The sequence below is a fragment of the Neovison vison genome, chromosome 13, assembly GCF_020171115.1.
Source record: "Neovison vison isolate M4711 chromosome 13, ASM_NN_V1, whole genome shotgun sequence".
Taxonomy (NCBI): domain Eukaryota; kingdom Metazoa; phylum Chordata; class Mammalia; order Carnivora; family Mustelidae; genus Neogale; species Neogale vison.
This window is the reverse complement of record NC_058103.1, coordinates 129,322,749-129,336,217: the sequence shown is the minus strand read 5'-3', so window position 1 is coordinate 129,336,217 and position 13,469 is coordinate 129,322,749. Positions and strand designations below refer to the sequence as shown.

At 40.7% G+C, this 13,469-nt stretch overlaps 1 protein-coding gene across 3 annotated transcripts in view; it reads left to right on the top strand.

Moving 5' to 3' along the window:
• TUBGCP5 (tubulin gamma complex associated protein 5) overlaps window positions 1–13,469 on the top strand; it is a 113,290-nt gene that overhangs the window by 64,645 nt on the left and 35,176 nt on the right. The window lies entirely within an intron of this gene.

Genomic DNA, 13,469 nt, shown 5'->3' with positions numbered 1-13,469 from the left:
GCTTGCAATCCCACCAACAGTGTAAGAGGGTTCCCCTTTCTCCACATCCTCTCGAATATTTGTTGTTTCCTGCCTTGTTAGTTTTTGACATTCTAACTGGTGTAAAGTGGTATCTCAATGTGGTTTTGATTTTAATTTCCTTGATGGCTAATGATGTCGAATATTTTTTCATGTGTCTGTTAGCCATTCGTATGTCTTCTCTGGAGAAGGGTCTGTTCATGTCTTCTACCCATTTATTGACTGGATTATTTGTTTTTTGGGGTGTTGAGTTTGAGATGTTCTTTATACATCTTGAATACTAGCCTGTTATCTGTAGGGTCATGTGCAAAGATCTTCTTCCATTCCATATGTTGCGTGTTTGTTTTGTTGACTGTTTCCTTTGCTGTGCAAAAGCTTTCTATCTTGATGAAGTCCCAGAAGTTCATCTCTGGTTTTGTTTCCCTTGCCATTGGAGACGTGTCTTGAATGAAGTTGCTGTGCCCAGTGTCAGAGAGGTTACTGCTCTGTTCTAATCTAGGATTTTGATGGATTCCTGGTACACATGGAGGTTTTTAATCCATTTAGTTTATCTCTGTATGGTATGAGAGGGGTCAAGTTTCATTCTTTTGTACATAGCTGTCAAATTTTCCCATCACATTTGTTAAAGAGGCGGTGTTTTTTCCATTGGATATTTTTTCCGGCTTTGTTGAAGGTTATTTGACCATAGAGTTGAGGGTCCATATCTGGTCTCTGTATTCTGTTCCATTGATCTGTATGTCTGTTTTTGTGCCAATACCGTGCTGTTACAGTGATTACAGTTTTGTAATACAGCTTGAAATCAGGCAATGGTTGAAACAGAGTATCCTAGTCCATCTTGCGTCTTCTTCAATTTCTTTCATAGTTTTTCTGAAGTTTCTAGAGTATAGGGTCCTTTACCTCTTTGATTAGGTTTATTCGTAGGTATCTCCTGAGTTTTGGTGCTATTATAAATGAAATTCATTCTCTAATTTCTCTTTGTACAGTTACGTTGTTAGTGTACAGAAGAGCAACTGATTTCTGTGCATTGGTTTTGTATCCTGCCACATTACTGTATTGCTGTATGATATCTAGTAAGTGGGGGGAAGAGTCTTTGAGTTTTCCACATAAAGTATCATGTCATCTATGAAAAGAGAGAGTTTGACTTCTTTACCAATATGAATACCTCTTACTAGACATCCTAGTACGGTGCTGAACAATAATGGTGAGAGTAGGCTTCCTTTTCATACTCCTGATCTTAACAGAAAGGCTCTCAGCTTTTCCCCACTTGAGAATAATGTTCACCGTGGGCTTTTCATTGATGGTTTTTATGATATTGAGAAATATTCCCTCTTTTCCTACACTCTGAAGAGTTTTAAATAGGAAAGGATACTCTATTTTGTCAAATGCTTTTTCTGCATCAATTGAAAGGACCATGTGATTCTTCTCTCTTCTTACTGATTTCTTCTGTCATAATGATTGATTTGTGAATGTTGAACCATTCTTGCATCCTAGGAATAAATCCCACTTGGTCATAGTGAATAATCTTTTTAATTTACTGTTGGATCCTGTTGGCTAGGATCTTGTTGAGTATTTTGGCGTCCATGTTCATCAGGAATATTAGTCTGTAAGTCTCCTTTTTGATGGTTCTTTGTCTGGTTTTGGGACCAAGGTAATGGAGGCATCATAGAACAAGTTTGGAGGTTTTCCTTCTGTTTCTATTTTTTAAAACAGGTTCATTAGAGTATGATTATTTCTTGTTTCAACATTTGGTAGAATTACCCAGGGTAATTATTAAAAATTATTATTAAATTATTAAAATTATTATTAAATATTAATTAATTAATATTAATTATTAAAAATTATCCATCAGGTACTGGACTCTTTTGTTTTTGGGGAGGTTTTTGATCACTGGTTCAATTTCATTACTGGTTATTGGTCTATTCAGATTGTCAGTTTTTTTCCTGTTTCAGTCTAGGTAGTCCATAGGTTTCAAAGAAGGCATCCATTTCTTCTAGGTTGCTTAATGTATTGGCGTATAGTTGTTGATAGTAATTTCTAAACATTGTTTCTGTTTCCTAGGTGTTAATTGTGATCTCTCCCCTCTCATTCATAATTTTATTAATTTGGGTCCTTTCTCTTTTGTATAAGTCTGGGCAGTGGTTTATCAATCTTACTGATCTTTCAAAGAATCAGCTTCTAGTTTCATTGATGTGTTCTATTGTATTTCTGGTTTCTAATTCATTTATCTCTGCTCTGATCTTAATTATATCTCTTTTTTATGGGTGGCTTGGGGTCTATTTGTTATTGTTCTTCTAGTTCTTTAAGGTGCAAGTTACTTTGTATATTTGGGATTTTTCTGTTTTGGGGGGTTGGGCTTATCTGTTTCCCCCTTAGGAACAACTTTGCCTTTACCCACAGGTTTTGGACTGATGTGTTTTTGTTCTCATTGGTTTCCTTGAATTGTTTGAGTTCTTCTTTAATTTCCTGGCAACCCAAACATTCTTAAGCATGATGGACTTTTAGGTTCCAATTGTTTTAATTCCTTCCATATTATCTCTTGTAGTTGAGTTCCAGTTTCAAAGCACTGTGGTCTGAGAATATGCAGGGAATAATCTCAATCTTTTGGTATCAGTAGAGACCAGATTTGTGACCCAGTATGTGTTCCATTCGGGAGAAAGTTCAATGTGCGTTTAAGAAGAATGAGTATTCTATTGTATTAGGATGGAATGTTCTATATATATATATCTATGAAGTCAATCTGGACCAGTGTGTCATTCAGAATTCTTGTTTCTTTGTTGATCTTAAGCTTAGATGATCTGTCTATTGCTGAGAGTGAAATGTTGAGGTCTTCTACTATAAAAGTATTATTATCAATATTTTTCTTTATTTTAGTTAACAGTTGGCATACATACATAAATAGTTGCCTGCGCCTGTGTTGGGGGTATAGAAATTTATAACTGTTAAATCTTCTTGTTGGATAGATCCTTTAAGAATGATACAGTGTCCTTCTGTATCTCTTTTTTTTTTTTTCATTTATTTATTTTCAGCATAACAGTATCACACCCAGTGCTCCATGCAATCGGTGCCCTCTATAACACCCATCACCTGGTACCCCGACCTCCCACCCCCCGCCACTTCAAACCCCTCAGATTGTTTTTCAGAGTCCATAATCTCTCATAATTCACATCCCCTTCAAATTTACCCCAACCCCCTTCTTTTTAACTCCCCATGTCTTCCATGCTTTTTGTTATGCTCCACAAATAAGTGAAACCATATGATAATTGACTCTCTCTGCTTGACTTATTTCACTCAGCATAATCTCTTCCAGTCCTGTCCATGTTGCTACAAAAGTTGGGTATTCGTCCTTTCTGATGGAGGCATAATACTCCATAGAGTATACGGACCACATCTTCCTTATCCATTCATCTGTTGAAGGGCATCTTGGATCTTTCCACAGTTTGCGACCATGGCCATTGCTGCTATAAAGATTGGGGTACAGATGGCCCTTCTTTTCACGACATCTGTATCTTTGGGGTAAATACCCAGGAGTGCAATTGCAGGGTCGTAGGGAAGCTTTATTTTTAATTTCTTGAGGAATCTCCACACTGTTCTCCAAAGAGGCTGCACCAACTGGCATTCCCATCAACAGTGGAAGAGGGTTCCCCTTTCTCCACATCCTCTCCAACACATGTTGTTTCCTGTCTTGCTAATTTTGGCCATTCTAACTGGTGTAAGGTGATAGCTCAATGTGGTTTTAATTTGAATCTCCCTGAGGGCTAGTGATGATGAACATTTTTCTCATGTGTCTGATAGCCATTTGTATGTATTTATTGGAGAAGTGTCTGTTCATATCTTCTGCCCATTTTTTGATATGTTTGCCTCTTTCGTGTGTGTTGAGTTTGAGGAGTTCATTATAGATCCTGGATATCAACCTTTTGTCTGTACTGTCATTTGCAAATACCTTCTCCCATTCCATGGGTTGCCTCTTTGTTTTCTTGACTGTTTCCTCTGCTGTGCAGAAGCTTTTGATTTTGATGAAGTCCCAAAAGTTCATCTACGCTTTTGTTTCCTTTGCCTTTGGAATCATATCTTGAAAGAAGTTGCTGTGGCTGATATCGAAGAGATTACTGCCTATGTTCTCCTCTAGGATTCTGATGGATTCCTGTCTCACATTGAGGTCTTTTATCCATTTTGAGTTGATCTTTGCGTCTGGTGTAAGAGAATGGTTGAGTTTCGTTCTTCTACATATAGCTGTACAGTTTTCCCAGCACCATTTATTGAAGAGACTGTCTTTTTTCCACTGTATATTTTTTCCTGTTTTGTCGAAGATTAATTGACCATAGAGTTGAGGGTCCATATCTGGGCTCTCTGCTCTGTTCCACTGGTCTATGTGTCTGTTTTTATGCCAGTACCATGCTGTCTTGGTGATCACAGCTTTGTAATAAAGCTTGAAATCAGGTAACGTGATGCCCCCAGTTTTATTTTTGTTTTTCAACATTTCCTTAGCGATTCGGGGTCTCTTCTGATTCCATACAAATTTTAGGATTATTTGCTCCTGCTCTTTGAAGAAGAACAGTGGAATTTTGATCGGAATGGCATTAAAAGTATAGATTGCTCTAGGCAATATAGACATCTTAACAATGTTTTTTCTTCCGATCCAAGAGCATGGAATGGTCTTCCATCTGTTTGTGTCTTCTTCAATTTCTTTCATGAGTATTCTGTAGTTCCTCGAGTACAGATCCTTTACCTCTTTGGTTAGGTTTATTCCCAGGTATCTTACGGTTCTTGGTGCTATAGTAAATGGAATCGATTCTCTAATTTCCCTTTCTGTCTTTTCATTGTTAGTGTATAAGAAAGCCACTGATTTCTGCACATTGACTTTGTATCCTGCCACGTTGCTGAATTGCTGTATGAGTTCTAGTAGTTTGGGGGTGGAGTCTTTTGGGTTTTCCATATAAAGGATCATGTCATCTGCGAAGAGAGAGAGTTTGACTTCTTCATTGCCAATTTGGATACCTTTTATTTCTCTTTGTTGTCTGATTGCTGTTGCTAGAACTTCTAATACTATGTTGAACAAGAGTGGTGAAAGTGGGCATCCTTGTCTTGTTCCTGATCTCAACGGGAAGGCTGCAAGCTTTTTCCCATTGAGGATGATATTTGCTGTGGGTCTTTCATAGATAGATTTGATGAAGTTCAGGAATGTCCCCTCTATCCCTAACTTTGAAGCGTTTTAATCAGGAACGGATGCTGGATTTTGTCAAATGCTTTTTCTGCATCAATTGAGAGGACCATGTGGTTCTTCTCTCTTCTCTTATTAATTTGTTCTACCACATTATTGATTTGCGAATGTTGAGCCATCCTTGTATCCCAGGGATGAATCCCACCCGGTCATGGTGGATAATCTTTTTGATGTGCTATTGCATCCTGTTTGCTAGGATCTTGTTGAGAATCTTAATATCCATATTCATTAGTGATATTGGTCAGAAATTCTCTTTTTTGGTAGGGTCTTTGCCTGGTTTGGGGATCAGGGTAATGCTGGCTTCATAGAAAGAGTCTGGAAGTTTTCCTTCTGCTTCAATTTTTTGAAACAGCTTCAGGAGAATAGGTGTTATTTCTTCTTTGAATGTTTGGTAGAAATCCCCAGGGAATCCATCAGGTCCTGGGCTCTTGTTTCTGGGGAGGTTTTTGATCACTGCTTCAATCTTGTTACTAGATACCGGTCTATTCAGGATGTCAGTTTCTTCCTGGTTCAATTTGGGGAGTTTATAGTTTTCCAGGAATGCATCCATTTCATCTAGGTTGCTTAGCTTACTGGCATATAACTGTTGATAATAACTTCTGGTGATTGTTTTACTTCCTTGGTGTTCGTTGTGATCTCTCCCTTTTCATTCATAGTTTTATGAATTTGAGTTTTCTCTCCTTTCTTTTGGATTAGTGTGGCCAATGGTTTATTGATCTTATTGATTCTTTCAAAAAACCAACTTCTAGTTTCATTGATACGTTCTACTCTATCTCTGGTTTCTACCTCATTGATCTCAGCTCTAATCTTGATTATTTCCCTTCTAATGTGTGGAGTTGTTTTTATTTGTTGTTGATTCTCCAGTTCTTTAAGGTGTAGAGACAGCTGCTGTGTTCTGAATTTTTCCATTTTTTTGAGGGAGCCTTGGATGGCTCTGTATTTCCCCCTCAGGACCGCCTTTGCTGTATCCCATAGGTTTTGGACCGAAGTGTCTTTATTCTCATTGGTTTCTATGTATTGTTTCAGTTCTTCTTTGATCAACTGGTTGATCCAAGCATTCTTAAGCAAGGTGGTCTTTAGCTTCCAGGTGTTTGAGTTCCTTCTGAACTTTTCTTGTGATTGAGCTCCAGTTTCCTGAGAATATGCTGGGAATCATCTCAGTCTTTTGGTATCGGCTGAGTCCTGATTTGTGACCCAGTATGTGGTCTATTCTGGAGAAGGTTCCGTGTGCACTTGAGAAGAAGGAGTATTCTGTTTTTTTGGGGTGGAGTGTTCTATATATATCTATGAGGTCCATCTGGTCCAATGTGTCATTCAATGCTCTTGTTTCTTTATTGATTTTCTGCTTTGATGATCTGTCTATTTCTGAGAGAGGCATGTTAAGATCTCCAACGATTACTGTATTCATAACATTATGACTCTTTATCTTGATTTACAGTTTTCTTATGTAATTGGCTGCTCCCATATTGGGAGCATAGATATTTACAATTGTTAGATCATCTTGGTGGATAGTCCCTTTCAGAATGATATAGTGTCCTTCTGTATCTCTCACTACAGTCTTTAGTTTAAAATCTAATTTATCTGATATGAGAATCGCTACCCCAGCCTTCTTTTAGTTCCATTGGCATGAAAGATGTTTCTCCATCCCTTCACTTTCAGTCTGGGTGTATCTTTAGGTTCAAAATGGGTCTCTCGTAGACAACATATGGATGGGTCCTGTCGTTTTATCCAATCTGCAACCCTGTGCCGTTTTATGGGCGCATTTAGGCCATTCACATTGAGAGTGATTATTGATAGATACGTTTTTATTGACATCGAGCTGCCTTTGAAGTCTTTCTTTCCGTAGACTGTCTCTATATTTCTGTTCAATGCTATTCTTGGGATTTTTCCTCTTTTATAGAACCCCCCTTAATATTTCCTGCAGTGTCGGGTTGGTGGTTGCATAGTCTTTTAAGCCTTGCCGGTCTTGGAAAGTCTTTATCTCTCCATCCATTTTGAGTGTCAGTCTTGCTGGATCAAGTATTCTTGGCTGCATGTTCTTCTCATTTAGTGCCCTGAATATATCTTGCCAGCCCTTTCTGGCTTGCCAGGTCTCTGTGGACAGGTCTGACGTTATTCTGATAGGCTTTCCTCTTTAAGTAAGGAGCCTCTTTGTCCTAGCGGCTTTCAAGAGATTATATCTACAATTATGATTCCTTAATTTGACTATCAGGTGTCTTGATGGTTTTTTGGGAATCTTTAATCTTGGGTGGAGACTGTTCGGCCTCTAGTACATGAACGCTGGTTCCATTTGCAAGATTGGGAAAATTTTCCTGAAGAATTTGCTCCACTATATCTTCTAGACTTCTTTCTTTCTCCTCCCCTTCCGGGATTCCAATAATTCTGACGTTGGAACGTGTCATGGCATCATTTATTTCCCTGATTCTGTTTTCGTGGTTTCTAAGCTGTTTTTTGGGTTTTTTTTTTCCAATTTATTTATTTTCAGAAAAACAGTATTCATTATTTTTTCACCACACCCAGTGCTCCATGCAAGCCGTGCCCTCTATAATACCCACCACCTGGTACCCCAACCTCCCACCCCTCCGCCACTTCAAATCCCTCAGATTGTTTTTCAGAGTCCATAGTCTCTCATGGTTCACCACCCCTTCCAATTTACCCAAAAGCACATACCCTCCCCAATGTCCATAACCCTACCCCCCTTCTCCCAACCCTCCTCCCCCCAGCAACCCACAGTTTGTTTCGTGAGATTAAGAGTCACTTATGGTTTGTCTCCCTCCCTATCCCATCTTGTTTCATGGATTCTTCTCCTACCCACTTAAGCCCCCATGTTGCATCACTACTTCCTCATATCAGGGAGATCATATGAAAGTTGTCTTTCTCCGCTTAACTTATTTCGCTAAGCATGATACGCTGTACTTCATCCATGTTGTCGCAAATGGCAAGATTTCGTTTCTTTTGATGGCTGCATAGTATTCCATTGTGTATATATACCACATCTTCTTGATCCATTCATCTGTTGATGGACATCTAGGTTCTTTCCATAGTTTGGCTATTGTCGACATTGCTGCTATAAACATTCGGGTGCACGTGCCCCTTTGGATTACTACGTTTGTATCTTTAGGGTAAATACCCAGTAGTGCAATTGCTGGGTCATAGGGCAGTTCTATTTTCAACATTTTGAGGAACCTCCATGCTGTTTTCCAGAGTGGTTGCACCAGCTTGCATTCCCACCAACAGTGTAGGAGGGTTCCCCTTTTTTCCAGGCTTCCTCCTGATCCTTTCTGTCTTATCTGTTTGTCCTCCAGATCACTAATTCTGTCTTCTCTCTCAGTTACCTTAGCTTTGAGAGAATTTAGATTAGATTGGAACTCATTGAGAGCATTGTGAACGTCATCCCTGGTAGCTTTCAGCTCTGCCCTAACATTGTGAACATCATCTCTGGTCGCTTTCAGTTCAGCCCTAATCAATTCCGTTTGGTCATCCATGGCTTTCTCCAACCTAGCTATTGCCTGGATAATTGTTGGCCTGAATTCTCTCCGACATACTGTCTATATTGATAGCCATTAGCTCTGTCGCAGAAGGTCCATCCTCTGTATTTTACTTCTGTTGGCCATTCCTCCTCCTAGTCATTTTGGTCAGAGATGACTGAACGGATATAGCTGGATGTATCGACCATGGTGCAGTCAAGGTGCACCCTGGAACGCTTCTGAGCAATCAGGATTCCCCACCCAAACGAGAAAAAAAAGAAAAGAAAAAAAGAGAGAGAGAGAGATAGGAAAAAAGGGAAGATAAAAAAGAAAGCCCGGCCCAAATGGGCCCCAAGGTAAGATTTATGAAGTAGACAAACAAAAAGACTGATAAAAGTATATGACAAGAGGGGAAAAAAAAAAAAAAACATATATATATATATGCAAATAAAGCATATATGTATATGTATATGTGTATATATATATATATATATATGCAAATAAAGGAAGAACCTCATCAAAAAGAACCCCAAGTGTAAGATTTATATACTATCAGGACAAACACAAAGACACGGAAACACTGGTGGAAGAAAAGTTGGGAGAGTGATTATAAATTCTCAGTGTGGGCGAGGAAGGTTGTTTTGATTTTCCTGGATGTATCTTGGTATCTTTGTTAAAGGACTCAACTTTCCTAAGATAAAGGGGAATTAAAAATTGGTTTACCTATAGGGATAGTATTGATTGGGGAAAGGGAATTACTTTGAAGTTTAACTCTATATGAATATTAGAAAATAAAAATAAAAACGCAATAAGCTCTACTAAACTAAAATAAAATAAAAAAAGAAATTTAAAAAATACAAATGCAAAAGAGAAACACAGGTGTATGTATCAAAAAGTTCGGGTTAGAAGGTTACTACGGAATTTGATGTACTGGACAGCTCACTGTGAAGGTAAATAGGTTAAAAAATTATCTATATATTAAAAAAAAAATGAGCCAGAATAGTTGGGATGAGTTAAAAATAAAAGTTGTCCTATGAAATAGTGGTGGTTGTTCTCTTGTAGTCTTTTTTTTTTCTTCTTTCCTTGTTGGTTTTTTGGGGGAGGGGCCTGCCACATGGGTTTTCAGTCAGAGATATTCCCTGAGTTAAGTCCTCCTGCCCTCCTCAAGGGGGTGGGCTCTGAGGAAACCAGTTTTTTCAGGCTTTTGTTCTCTGGAGGTTTTTATGTTTGTTTACTTTTTTTTTTTTTCCTCTCACCTTGACCGCTTTTGATGGTTTTTGTGTAGGTTTAGAGGAAAGCAAACTGCACCCTGACCTCCCTCTCAGAGAGAAGCCTCAGCCTGGTCCCCTGTGGGTGCTGCAGAGCCCATCTAAATTCCCCTTGGCCACTGGCAGAGCAGGTTCCAAGTCGCAGTCCCTGGGGACGCAGGATCTTCTACTTGTACCCAAAACCACGGCAGTGGCAGCGGTCCGGGCAGCTCCAGCCCGCCAGAGAGGTTCCAAGCAGCAATGGTACACTGAGATTTTCCTGCTGGCCCGGGCTGGGAGTGCCTGGTCTTTCTGGGTCTAAGAGCGCCTGGCTTGCATGCACCTCTCTCCAGGGAGGCTGTGGGTCATGCGCGTGTCTCAGGCTCTGGTAGCAGGGCACAGGTCTGAGAGCACCAGGCTGGGCTTTCGCGCACCTCTCTCAGGGGAGGGTGAGGGGCGCGCACGTCTCAGTCTCTGTAGCACAGCTCAGCGTTCTGCCATCTGTCTAGGCTCCCAGCCCCTCACAGGAGCCGGACCCCATGCGTTCTCGGGCAGGCTGGCAGCTCAGGGATCAAGACCTGGTTTCTCCGCCACACTCTCTCTGGCTCAGCACCAGGGGAGGCTGTCCTGGGACAGGGGACTTAAGCCCCTGTCCCTAGCTGCCCGATTCCCACAATTTCCCGCCCCCTGCGATCCTTTGCTCTTTCTGAGTGCTTTCAACCAGTCTCCAAGTTAATGCTGGTCCCCAGATGCAGGGCACTCTCTTATTAGGGGTATTACTTTCCAATCAGTCACCTCTGGTGGCTCCCTCCCCCTTTTATTTATCTTCTGATATCAGTTCACCGTTCCCACTCTGCTTTACCTGCCCACTGCTGTCTTCTGCCCCTGTAGAGATCCAGACGTGTATAATTCTGACCTCAGGTTGATTTCATGGGTGATCGGAGTTCTTTGGTAGGTAATCAGCTCACTTTAGGGTACAGGTTGAAACGGCGCCTCCTCCTACTTCCCCGCCATCTTGTCTTCAACCTTCTTCTCTATCTCTTATTACAGTCTTTAGCTTAAAATCTAATTTGTCTGATCTGAGAATTGCTACCCCAGCTTTCTTTTGCAGTCATTTGGCATGAAAGATGGTTCTCCATTCCTTCAGTCTGGATGTATCTTTAGGTTCAAAATTAGTTTCTTGTATAGAGCATATGGATGGGTTCTGTCTTTTTATCCAGTCTGCAACCCTGTGCCATTTCATTGGAGCATTGAGGCCATTCACATTGAGAGTGATTATTGAAAGATACGATTTTTTATTGCCATCATGTTGCCTGTGAAGTTCTTGTTTCTATAGATTGTCTCTGTAAATCGTCTATGTTATTCTGGGGGCATTTTTCTTCTTTTATAGAGCCCCCCCCCCTTAATATTTCTTACAGGGCCAGCTTGGTGGTCACATATGCTTTCGGTTTCTGCCAGTCTTGGAAGCTCCTTGTCGCTCCATCCATTCTGAATGGTAGCCTTGGTGGATAAAGTATTCTTGGCTGCATGTTCTTCTCATTTAGTACCCTGAATATGTCTTGCCACCCCTTTCTGGCCTGCGAGGTCTCTGTGGACAGGTGTGACATTATTCTGATGTTCCTCCCCCTGTACAGAAGAAGTCTCTAGGGGAACCTAGCCATTTTCAAGATTGTTTCCTTGGACCTAAGATTTCCAAATTGTACAATCATATGTCAGGGAGTCAGTCTGTTCTCATTGATCTTGGGAGGGGTCCTCTCTGCTTCATCGATAAGAATGCTCGTTTCCTTCTCCAGATTATAGAAGTTCTTAGCTATGATTTGCTCAAATATATTTTCTAGACCCCTCTAGAAAGACCCCTCTCTCCCCAGCCCTCAAGGATTCCAATACTTCTGACATTGAAATGATTCATTGCATTATTTATCCTAGCAGTCTGATTTCTTGGGCTTTAATCTGTTTTTCCCATGCCTCCTTGGTTTCCTTCTTTTCTATCATCTTATCTGCTAGCTCACTAATTCATTCTTCTGCCTCATTTATCTTGGCTGTCAGAATATCCAGTTTAGAGAGCATCTCATTCACAGCATTTTAAGTTCGGCCTGATTAGATCTCATTTCTGTCCTTAAAGATTCTATATTGTCACTAATATTTTTCTCAAGGCTAGATACAGACTTCATAATTGTTACTCTCAAGTCTATTTCTGACATCTTGCTTATATCCATATCCCTTCGGTCTGTGACAGAGGCCACAGTTTCTGATTCTTCTCTTTGTCGGGGGTTCCTCTTCTTAGTCATTCAGTTGGGGGGTGGTTGGGGGAATGTACAGAGTCCAAAGTATTAACCGTGACGCAAGCAAGATGCACCTGGTTTAAAGGAACCTTAGGGCTGTCATCGTTTTATTCTTCCAGCCTGTCTTCTGGGGTAGGGGCCTGCTGTACTGTTACTCAGGCAACCTTGCTTGGGCAGACTTACCTTGCCCCCTGGTGAGGGAGCAGGGGAAGGAGGCCCTCAGTGAAAACCATTTTTTGAGGGGCTTTTGTTCTCTGATGGCATCTCTTCCCAGAGCCAGAGCATAAGTGACTGATTACAAACCTCTGTCTCAGAACAGAGAAATCACAGTGTACTCTTCACTGAGCTCACCAGGCCACACTATCTCCCTTTCTGTCTGCGCTGCTAAAAACCACAGCCTCTCCAGTTGTGCATCCCACAGCAACCAGGCCTGGGCCCATCTCTGCCCTTTGTGTTTCTAAAACCACAGGCCAACCAGGTTCACACACACACACCCACGGCTCCTAGATCCTGTCTGGGGGCTCCTCTAAAGTCCTTCCCCACCACTACTGGTCTGCAAGTCTGTGCCCAGGCCCCAGCCCAGAAGTCTTTGTGCTCCAGTGTTATATCCCTCCCCCTTCTATTTATCTTCCAATATCTACATGCAGAATTGTGGCTCCCTGTATCATACCTCAAGACCGTGGGAGATATTCTGTTGTAGAGATCTAGATATATGTTCTTAGATGTGAGGCTGATTTTGTGGGTATTCAGAATCATTTGGTAGATATCCAACTAAATTCAGGGGACCAATTGAAATCAGATCCCCTAGTCCTCTCCATCTTTTCCCATCCCTATAGCATAAATTCTTAATGGAATTCCTATGTTATGTGATGGCATGTGATGTGTGTGTGTGATGGCATGTGTGATTTTGATACATATTGCCATGGCTCTCCATAGAGACTAGTTGCCAGCAATGTATATGAATATCTGTTTCCTCACCCTCTTGCGAATGAGCAGTGTGTTTTCAAAAGTATATTATCAAACAGGTATAAAATGTTAACCAGTGTCAGCTTTCCCTTGCCCTCTACTTTCATTTTCAACTACTACAAAAAATAGTACCCAGAAGTCCTGGGTTCCCATTACCTAACTTCTCAATAATTCTCACCCTAGCATAATCGTATTAGGTTATCCAAATTAGGAAATTGACATTGGCACAATACATTAATTAGTCTTCAGACCTGACATGAATTTCACCAGT